Here is a 10835-nt window from a genome sequence, read left to right as displayed (position 1 = left end):
TTGTATCCTTTTGTCATGCCATCTTTTAACCTTTTCTTTGAACAACTTGGCATTCTCATAGGCTTGGGTTCTCCATTCATCAAGTGAGCTAATGTCAAATAACCTCTTCTCACCGGCAAGTTTGAAATCATAGTTGAGCTCTTTAATGGCCCAATATGCCTTATGCTCAAGTTCGAGAGGTAAGTGACATGCTTTTCCATAAACCATCTTATACGGAGACATACCAATAGGATTTTTATATGCAGTTCTATAGCCCATAATGCATCATCAAGTTTCTTGGACCAATTCTTTCTAGATCTATTAGCAGTCTTTTGCAAAATTAATTTGAGCTCTCTATTGCTCAATTCTACTTGACCACTAGACTATGGGTGATAAGGAGATGCAATTCTATGATTAACATCATACTTAGCAAGCATTTTACGAAAAGCATCATGAATAAAATGTGAACCATCATCAGTCAATTAATATTTAGGGACTCCAAACCTCAGAAAAATAACTTCTTTAAGCATCTTAATAGAGGTGTTATGATCGGCACTACTAGTTGGAATAGCTTCTACCCGCTTAGTAACGTAATCAACAGCAACTAGAATATGTGTATATCCATTAGAGGTAGGAAAAGGTCCCATATAATCAAAGCCCCAAACATCAAATGGTTCAATAACAAGAGAATAGTTCATAGGCATTTCTTGACGTCTACTAATATTACCAATTCTTTGGCATTCATCACAAGACAAGACAAACTTATGGGCATCTTTGAAGAGAGTAGGCCAATAAAAACCGGATTGCAATACCTTATGTGCAGTTCTATCTCTAGCGTGGTGTCCTCCATATGGTTCGGAGTGACACTTGCGTAGGATCTGTTCATGTTCATGCTCAGGTACACAACGTCTAATAACACCATCTACTCCTTCTTTATAAAGGTGTGGGTCATCCCAGAAGTAATGTCTTAAATCATAAAAGAACCTTTTCTTTTGCCGGTATGTGAAACTAGGTGGTATAAATTTAGCAACAATGTAATTAGCATAATCAGCATACCAGGGGGCAGTACGAGAAGCATTAATGACTGTTAATTGTTCATCAGGAAAGCTATCATCAATAGGTAGTGGGTCATCAAGAACATTCTCTAACCTAGATAAGTTGTCTGCAACGGGGTTCTCAGCTCCCTTTTTATCAATAATATGCAAATCAAATTCTTGGACCAAGAGAACCCATCTAATAAGTCTAGGCTTAGCATCTTTCTTTTCCATAAGATATTTAATAGCAGCATGATCAGTGTGAATAGTTACTTTAGAATCAACAATATAAGGTTTGAACTTATCACATGCAAACACAACTGCTAAGAACTCTTTTTCAGTAGTAGCATAATTTCTCTAGGCAGTGTCAAGAGTTTTACTAGCATACTGGATAACATTTAATTTCTTATCAACTCTTTGACCTAGAACAACACCTACAGCATAATCGCTAGCATCACACATAATTTCAAAGGGTACATTCCAATCAGGTGGCTGAACAATAGGTGTAGTAATCAAAGCTTTCTTAAGTATTTCAAATGCTTCTACACAATCATCATCGAAGACAAAAGGAATATCTTTTTGTAATAGATTAGTCAGAGGCCTAGAGCTTTTAGAAAAGTCCTTAATGAACCTCCTATGAAAACCGGCATGACCAAGGAAACTTCTTATACCTTTAATGTCCTTGGGACATGGCATCTTTTCAATAGCATCAACTTTAGCTTTATCAACTTCAATACCTCTTTCAGAAATTTTATGCCCCAACACAATGCCTTCATTAACCATAAAGTGGCACTTTTCCCAATTCAAGAAGAGACTAGTGTCTTCACATCTCTACAAAACTCGATCAAGGTTGATCAAGCAATCATCAAAAGAGGGTCCATAAATGGAGAAGTCATCCATGAATACCTCACAAATCTTTTCACAAAAGTCAGAGAATATAGCCATCATACATCTTTGAAAGGTAGCAGGTGTATTACATAAACCAAAAGGCATATGTCTATAAGCAAAAGTACCGGAAGGGCAAGTAAAGTAGTTTTTGATTGATCGTCCGCTGACACAGGTATTTGAGAGAAACCAGAATAACCATCTAGAAAGCAGAAATGTGTATGTTTGGATAGTCTTTCTAGCATTTGATTAATAAAAGCTAAAGGGTAATGATCTTTCTTAGTAGCTTTATTTAATTTACGGAAATCAATTACCATCCTATAACCTATAATAATTCTTTGCAGAATCAATTCATCTTTATCATTGGGAACAACAGTAATACCTCCCTTCTTAGGGACGCAATGGACAGGACTTACCCAATCACTATCAGCAACGGGATAAATTATACCTGCCTCAAGGAGCTTTAGTATCTCCTTCCTTACCACCTCTTTCATCTTAGGATTTAACCGTCGTTGATGATCTCTAACTGGTTTGGAGCCTTTGTCCAATTTAATTTTGTGTTGGCATAGAGTGGGACTAATGCCCTTAAGATCATCAAGAGTATATCCAATAGCAGCACGGTGCTTCTTCAGAGTTTTCAATAATCTTTCCTCTTCCTGCTCTGAAAGGTTAGCACTAATAATAACAGGATATATCTTCTTTTCATCAAGATAAGCATATTTAAGATTATCAGTTAAAGGTTTAAGCTCAAACATGGGATCACCCTTAGGTGGAGGAGGATCCCCTAGGATTTCAACAGGCAAGTTGTGTTTCAGAATAGGACCCTGTTTAAGGAATACTTCATTTATTTCCCTTCTTTCATTCATAAACATATCATTTTCATGGTCTAGCAAATATTGTTCTAACGGATCAGTAGGAGGCACGGCAATAGAAGCAAGACCAAAAATTTGATCATTACTAGGTAGTTCTTTATCATGGGGTTGTCTATGAAACTTAGCAAAATTAAACTCATGAGACATATCCCCTAAGCCAATTGTAACAACATCCTTTTTGAAATCAATCCTAGCATTGACAGTATTCAAGAAGGGTCTACCAAATATAATGGGACAAAACTATCTTGTGGGGAATGATACGTCTCCGTCATATCTATAATTTTTGATTGTTCCATGCCAATATTATTCAACTTTCATATGCTTTTGGCAACTTTTTATATTATTTTTGGGACTAACATATTGATCCAGTGCCCAGTGGCAGTTCCTGTCTGTTGCATGTTTTATGTTTCGCAGAAACCCCATATCAAACGGAGTCCAAACGGGATAAAAACGGACGGAGAATTATTTTGAAATATTTGTGATTTTTGGGAAGTAAAATCAATGGGAGACGATGCCCGAGGTGGCCACAAGACAGGGGCCCACGCCCACTCCAGGTGGGTGCACCCCCCACCCTCGTGGGCCCCTCGTAAGGCCGTCGATGCCCTTCTCTGGCCGCAAGAAAGCTATTTTTTGGAAAAAGATCTAGGCGAAGGTTTCAATCCAATCGGAGTTATGGATCTCCGAACATAAAAGAAACGGTGCCAGAGCAGAATCTGAGAACGCAGAAACAGAGAGAGCCAGAGAGATAGATCCAATCTCAGAGGGGCTCTCGCCCCTCCCACGCCATGGGAGCCAAGGACCAGAGGGGAAACCCTTCTCCCATCTAGGGAGAAGGTCAAGGAAGAAGAATAAGAAGAAGGTGGCTCTCTCCCCCTTGCTTCTGGTGGCGCTGGAGCACTGCCGGGGGCCACCATCATCACCGCGATCTTCACCAACACCTCCATCATCTTCACCAACATCTCCATCACCTTCCCCCATTTATATTCAAGATCCACTCTCCCACAACCCGATGTACCCTCTACTTGAACATGGTGCTTTATGCTTCATATTATTATCCAATGATGTGTTGCCATCCTATGATGTCTGAGTATATTTCCGTTGTCCTATCGGTGATTGATGAATTGCTATGATTGGTTTGAGTTGCATGTTTTATTATTGGTGCTGTCCTATGGTGTTCTCCATGTCGCGCAAGCGTGAGGGATTCCCGCTGTAGGGTTTGCAATATGTTCATGATTTGCTTATGGTGGGTGGCGTGAGTGACAGAAGCACAGACCCGAGTAAGTAGGTTGTTTGCATATGGGATAAAGGGGACTTGATACTTTAATGCTATGGTTGGGTTTTACCTTAATGATCTTTAGTAGTTGCGGATGCTTGCTAGAGTTCCAATCATAAGTGCGTATGATCCAAGAAGAGAAAGTATGTTAGCTTATGCCTCTCCCTCAAATAGAATTGCAATAGTGATTAGCGGTCTAGTAACATAGTCAATTGCTTAGGGACAATTTCACAACTCCTATCACCACTTTTCCACACTCGCTATATTTACTTTATTGCATATTTATCTAAACAGCCTCTACTTTTTGTTTAAGTGTTCTTTATTATCTTGCAAACGTATCCAACAACACCTACAAAGTCCTTCTAGTTCCATACTTGTTCTAGGTAAAGCGAACGTCAAGCGTGCGTAGAGTTGTATCGGTGGTCGATAGAACTTGAGGGAATATTTGTTCTACCTTTAGCTCCTCATTGGGTTCAACACTCTTACTTATCGAAAGAGGCTACAACTGATCCCCCACACTTGTCGGTTACCAGGGAACCAAGAACAAGAAAATCAGCAGGATATTTAACTTTCCCACACAAGACTTCAACATCTCTAACAATCCCAACTGGTGAAATAGTATCTCTATTGGCAAGCTTAATAGTGACATCAATATCTTCTAACTCAGCGGGTGCAATATCATGCATAATTTCTTGGTATAAGGAAATAGGTATTACACTAGCACTAGCACCCATATCACATAAACCATGATAACAATGATCTCCTATTTTAACAGAAATAACAGGCATGCCTACAATAGGTCTATGTATCTTAGCATCGGGTTTAGCAATATTAGCAGCTTCCTCACAGAAATAAATAACATGCCCATCAATATTATTAGCCAAGAGATCTTTAACCATAGCAATACTAGGTTCAACTTTAATTTGCTCAGGAGGTGTATATGTTCTAGTATTACTTTTACGAACAACAGTTGAAGCTTTAGCATGATCCTTTATCCTAACATGGAAAGGTGGTTTCTCAAGATAAGTGGTAGGAACAATAGGATCATTATAAGTGATAGTCGTTTCTTCAACTGTAACAGGTGCAACTACTTTTACTTCAATGGGAGGATTATATTTAAACCACTTGTCCTTACGGAGATCAACATGAGTAGCAAAAGATTCATAGAAAGAAGCTACCATCTCAGAGTCAAGTCCATATTTAGCACTAAATCCATGAAAAGCATCGGTATCCATAAAAGATTTAACACAATCAAACTTAGGTGTCATACCTGACTCCTTACCATCGTCGGAACCCCAATCTTCAGAGTTGTGTTTAATTCTTTCTAATAAGTCCCACTTGAATTCAATAGTCTTCAGCATATAAGAACCAGCACAGGAAGTATCGAGCATGATGTGATCATTGAGAGAATGCCGAGCATAAAATTTTTGAATAATCATTTCTCTTGAGAGCTCATGATTGGGGCATAAATATAACATTGACTTAAGCCTCCCCCAAGCTTGAGCGATGCTTTATCCTTCGCGAGGCTAGAAATTATATATGTAATTACGATCACGATGAACAGGATGCATAGGATAAAACTTCTGGTGAAATTCCAGCTTCAATCGCTTATAGTTCCAAGATCCCATATCATCACATAGCCTATACCATGTCAATGCATCTCCCTTCAAAGATAAAGGGAAGACCTTCCTCTTAACAACATCATCAGGAATACCTGCAAGCTTAAATAATCCACAAACTTCATCCACATAGATAAGGTGTAAATTGGGATGCAATGTTCCATCTCCTGCAAAGGGATTAGCTAGCAGTTTCTCTATCATACCCGAAGGAATTTCGAAGGAAACATTTTCAGTAGGTTCAGTAGGTTGAGGAGCAACTCCTTGCTCTACTGGTTGGGGTGAAGATGCCCTGAACAAGCCCCTCAAAGGATTAGTTTCCATAGTAACAAGTGACAGTAAATTTCAGCACACTATATAAATGTTTCCTTACCAAGTTCCACTCACGCTTCACTCCCCGGCAACGGTGCCAGAAAAGAGTCTTGATGACCCACAAGTATAAGGGATCTATCATAGTCCTTTCGATAAGTAAGAGTGTCGAACCCAACGAGGAGCAGAAGGAAATGACAAGCGGTTTTCAGTAAGGTATTCTCTGCAAGCACTAAAATTGTAGGTAACAGATAGTTTTGTGATAAGGTAATTTGTAACGGGTAACAAGCAATGAAAGTAAATAAAGTGCAGCAAGGTGGCCCAATCCTTTTTGTAGCAAAGGACAAGCCTGGACAAGTTCTTATAATGAGAAAAGCGCTCCCGAGGACACATGGGAATTATCGTCAAGCTAGTTTTCATCACGCTCATATGATCCGCGTTCGGTACTTTGATAATTTGATATGTGGGTGGACCGGTGCTTGGGTACTGCCCTTTCTTGGACAAGCATCCCACTTATGATTAACCCCTATTGCAAGCATCCGCAACTACAAAAGAAGTATTAAGATAAACCTAACCACAGCATGAGACATATGGATCCAAATCAGCCCCTTACGAAGCAAGGCATAAACTAGGGTTGAAGCTTCTGTCACTCTAGCAACCCATCATCTACTTATTACTTCCCAATGCCTTCCTCTAGGCCCAAATAATGGTGAAGTCTCATGTAGTCGACATTCACATAACATCACTAGAGGAGAGACAACATACATCTCATCAAAATAACGAACAAATACCAAATTCACATGACTACTAATAGCAAGACTTCACCCATGTCCTCAGGAACAAACGTAACTACTCACAAAGCATATTCATGTTAATGATCAGAGGAGTATTAATATGCATTAAGGATCTGAACATATGATCTTCCACCAAATAAACCAATTAGCATCAACTACAAGGAGTAATCAACACTACTAGCAACCCACAGGTGCCAATTTGTGGTTTTGATACAAGATTGGATACAAGAGATGAACTAGGGTTTGAGAGGAGATGGTGCTGGTGAAGATGTTGATGGAGATTGACCCCCTCTCGATGAGAGGATCGTTGGTGATGACGATGATGATGATTTCCCCCTCCCGGAGGGAAGTTTCCCCGGTAGAACAGCTCCGCTGGAGCCCTAGATTGGTTCCGCCAAGGTTCCGCCTCGTGGCGGCGGAGTTCCGTCCCGTAAGCTTGCTTATGATTTTTTTCCAGGGTAAAAGCCTTCATATAGCAGAAGATGGGCACCGGAGGGCCACCAGGGGCCCACGAGGCAGGGGGCGCGCCCAGTAGGGGTGGGCGCGCCCCCCACCCTCGTGGCCAGGGTGTGGGCTTCCTCTAGTACTTCTTTCGCTCAATAATTCTTATTAATTCCAAAAATGACTTTCGTGGAGTTTCAGGACTTCTGGAGCTGTGCAGAATAGGTTTCCAATATTTTCTCCTTTTCCAGCCTAGAATCCCAGCTGCCGGCATTCTCCCTCTTCATGATAAACCTTTTTAAATAAGAGAGAATAGCCATAAGTATTGTGACATAACGTGTAATAACAGCCCATAATGCAATAAATATCGATATAAAAGCATGATGCAAAATGGACATATCAGGTTCCCGTAGAGGGGTGGTGGGACGACGATAGAGGAGGCACATAGGGCACGACGGGGTGGCACGACCATGGCCATGTGTGGCAGCAAAAATGGTTTAGCCAGTGTCGGGGGATGATTCGATGTAGACCGAAGGAGAATGCGACTAATAGCGACATCGAAGAAGAAGGGGAATCAACAAACCTTAATTGATTTTTTTGACTCGCAACTCATTCATAGAAGGTCCCATAACATAGACTATGTGTGGTAAAGTGCAGTTGTTCTAACAAACGATATCTCTCCTCCCACCCAACATCGGCCACCTCCTCCCTTTCCCACAATCTATCACCGCCACCTACTTCCTCGTCTTCCCTTCGCATTGTTGCTGCTAGAGAACAGTGGACGTGCTAAGTTCTCACACAAGGTGATGAAGGCGGCAACAAGGAGAACTCTGCTCCGGTAGCCTTTAGCGGTGAGATGTGATCTACGAGCTACAAGTTAAGCCAAAGGTTTATAGTTGTGCAACGGTGGTGACGGTGTTTCCGGCCAGGCTGGTGATCTTTGGGGGTGAGGCATCGGTGACCCCGATCCATCTGCAGGTATGCGGACGACAATGGCACTCTTCTGCATCCCAACGAGGCAGTCCTCCTCCCGGGGCCGATAACCCACAAGTAAAGGGGATCGCAATAGTTTTCGAGGGTAGAGTATTCAACCCAAATTTATTGATTCGACACAAGGGGAGTCAAAGAATATTTATAAGTATTAGCAGTGAGTTGTCAATTCAACCACACCTAGAGATTAAACTGCAGCAAAGTGATCAGTAGCACAACAATATGATAGTTTGATAGTGATAGCAATAGTAGCAGTAGCAATAGTAACAGTAACAGCAGTAGCAATAATTTTGTAGCAGTTGTAACAACAGCAACAACAATAGTAATTTAGGAAGGAGAATATGTGAAAAGCTCGTACGCATTGGATCGGTGATTTCTTTGGATGATATTCATCATGTAACAGTCGTAACCTAGGGTGACACAAAACTAGCTCTAGTCCATAAATATAATGTAGGCATGTATTTCATAAATAGTCATACGTGCTTATGGAAAAGAACTTGCATGACATTTTTTGTCCTACCCTCCCGTGGCAGCGGGGTCCACAAGGACACTAAGGGATATTAAGGTCTCATTTTAATAGTGAACCGGAACAAAGCATTAACACATAGTGAATACATGAACTCGTCAAACTACTTCATCACCGGAAAGTATCCCAATCATTGTCACCTTAGGGTTTACGGATCATAACACGTAATAGGTGCATATAACTTGCAAGATCGGATCACGAACATAGATATAATGGTGAAAACATAAATGGTTCAGATCTGAAATCATGACACTCGGGTCCTAGTGACAAGCATTAAGCATAGCAAAGTCATAGCAACATCAGTCTCAGAACACAGTGGATACTATGGATCAAGCCCTAACGAAACTAACTCGATTACATGATGTATCACATCTAACCCACCACCGTCCAGCAAGCCTATGAAGGAATTACTCACTCCCAGCGGTGAGCATCATCAAATTGGTGATGGAGGATGGTTGGTGATGACGAAGACCGAAGATCCCTCTCTCCGAAGCCCCGAACGGGCTCCAGATCTGTCCACCCGATGAAGAACACGAGGTGGCGGCGGCTCCGCATCGTAAAACACGATGAAACTTCCTCTCTTTTTTTCTCCAAAAATAGGATTTTATAGAGTTGGAATTAGGGTCAGCGGAGCCTCGTGGGCCCCACTACCCACCATGGCGCGCTAGAGGGGGGTGGCGCCCTAGTGCCTAGTGGCCAGCTGCCCCCCCCCCCTCCAGTGGGTCTTGGTTCCAGTATTTTTATATATTCCAAAATAATTCTCCAAAAAGTTTCGTCCAATTCCGAGAACTTTTACTTCTGCACAAAAAACAACATCATGGTAGTTCTGCTGAAAACAACGTCAATCCGGGTTGGTTTCATTCAAATCATGCAAATTAGAGTCCAAAACAAGAGCAAAAGCGTTAGGAAAAGTAGATACGATGGAGGCGTATCAGGGGCGCGGACCGCGTTGTGTTCCCGTGCTGCTAGGTGGTTGTCACGGTAAGTTGGAGGATCTTCAGGCTTCCCATTCGGCGGCAACGACGAACTTGTTTTGTCGATCAATTATGTCGTCGTAGATGAGGATGCCGAAGTATGAGGGTAGTTCGGTACTACCAAAGTGTCCCCAATTAGGATTTCGGCGGTGCCGATGACCTTCCTTCCTTGACATTTTTTGTCGCATGTGCAGTGACAATCTTTGTCGTTCTGTGCATTTCACAGAGACTTATTGGAGTTGAATGCCTACTTGTGCGGGCGTGGTCATCATTTGCATGGCATTTCACGTCAAAACTGTGCTATGCATGTGACTGCTGGGATAGCGCAAAATAGTGGCTACAACACATGATTTTGATTTGGTGATGATTTTCAAGTACGAGGTCTAGAGCTTCGTGGTTCGGATTTACTCGGACTTTTATCTTCACGGTGAAAACCTAAGATTTGACTCTTGGTAGTTGGATCCGGATGTCAATTGAGCATTGCTCCCTTCGAGGATTTGAATCTTGGTAGTTGGATCTGGATGTCATTTGAGCATTGTTCCCTTTTCGAAGGCGTTGGTGTCATCCAACCTTTCTGGTAATTTTTATGAAGTCAATAGATGGTTGATATGGATGATCATTGTTTTAGTTTTTCGCGAATACGCTTAGGAGTGTATCATTGCATTGATAAGGGGAGTGAACGTACAGGTTGGCATCACGGGCGCATACACAGAATGGCGCTACCGTGATGCGAGTGAGCATGGGAATGGGTTGCTCAGCCCTACAATGAAGGTTAGATTACAGGGATAGTGGTGCTAAGTCCTTTGGCTCCGGCGCAGGCCCAGGAGCAAGCATCCTCTTGAATCGCAGCCAGGAGCGAGGCGGAAGAGGGCATAATCTTGTCAAAAATCACGGCATTGCGGTGGCGCCAGAGAGACCATGTGTGAGCACCGCGATGGTGGAAAGGCCGCGTCGCTTGTCGGAAGTTGCCGAAGGGAGAATCTTGCTCAGCCAGTCGAAGAAGCCCAGAGAGCCATCCGAAGCCGCAATCATGGGGCAACACCAAGAGAGGATGCCGTGCCAGATGGTGCGGGTGAACACACACTCGATGAGGATGTGGTGCAAGGTCTCAGCTTGTTGGGAGCATAGCACATATGTCGGTT

This window comes from Triticum dicoccoides, chromosome 2B, assembly GCF_002162155.2.
Source record: "Triticum dicoccoides isolate Atlit2015 ecotype Zavitan chromosome 2B, WEW_v2.0, whole genome shotgun sequence".
Taxonomy (NCBI): domain Eukaryota; kingdom Viridiplantae; phylum Streptophyta; class Magnoliopsida; order Poales; family Poaceae; genus Triticum; species Triticum dicoccoides.
This window is presented reverse-complemented; position numbering follows the sequence as displayed.